The 655-nt window shown below is 54.5% G+C and overlaps 1 protein-coding gene across 1 annotated transcript in view; it reads right to left on the bottom strand.

The window, feature by feature from the left end:
- The window catches only part of EMH_0071360 (uncharacterized protein), a gene marked incomplete at both ends in the record, with an annotated part of 1773 nt that overhangs the window by 271 nt on the left and 847 nt on the right, over window positions 1–655 (bottom strand). The gene's annotated exons all lie outside the window — the stretch shown is intronic.

The raw sequence follows: 655 nt of genomic DNA, 5'->3' as shown, positions 1-655 counted from the left end.
TTAGGGTTTAGGGTTTAGGGTTTAGGGTTTTATAGGATAGTAGAGAGCAGCACAAGCTGCAGCAGCAGCAGCAGCAGCAGCAGCAGCAACAGCAGCAGCACCCAACTACAGCAGCAGCAACTACAGTGGCTGGCAGCTGTAGCAGCAACAGCAGCAACATCACCAGCAACAGCATAAACAACAACAACAACAGCAGCAGCAGCAGCAGCAGCAACAGCTGTACCATCAACAGCAGCAGCAGCAGCAACAATAGCAGCATCAACAGCAGCAGCAGCATGAACAGCATCACCAGCAGCAGCAGCACCAGCAGCAGCAGCATCTCCATCACCAGCAGCAGCAGCACCATCACCAGCAGCAGCAGCAGCAGCAGCATCTCCAGCAGCACCATCATCACCATCAGCAGCAGCACCATCAGCAGCAGCAGCAGCAGCAGCAGCAGCAGCAGCAGCAGCAGCAGCAGCAGCAGTTTACTCCTCTTCTAGCTTCTTGTAGTTTATGTAATTTAGCTCTCTCGCGCTGCAGCAGAGCCTCAAACTCTTTCCGTCTATCTATTGCTGCTGCTAGCTGCTGCTTCTCTGCTACCAGCTGCTGCTGCAGTGCAGCAGCAACAGAACGCAGCTGCAGCAGCTCGTCAGCAGCAACGTCTACCTCGACA

Source organism: Eimeria mitis, genomic scaffold (assembly GCF_000499745.2).
Source record: "Eimeria mitis Houghton genomic scaffold, Emh_scaff3982, whole genome shotgun sequence".
NCBI classification, from domain to species: Eukaryota; Apicomplexa; class Conoidasida; order Eucoccidiorida; family Eimeriidae; genus Eimeria; species Eimeria mitis.
The sequence above is the reverse complement of the archived record's forward strand: the minus strand, read 5'-3'. Positions and strand labels throughout refer to the sequence as shown.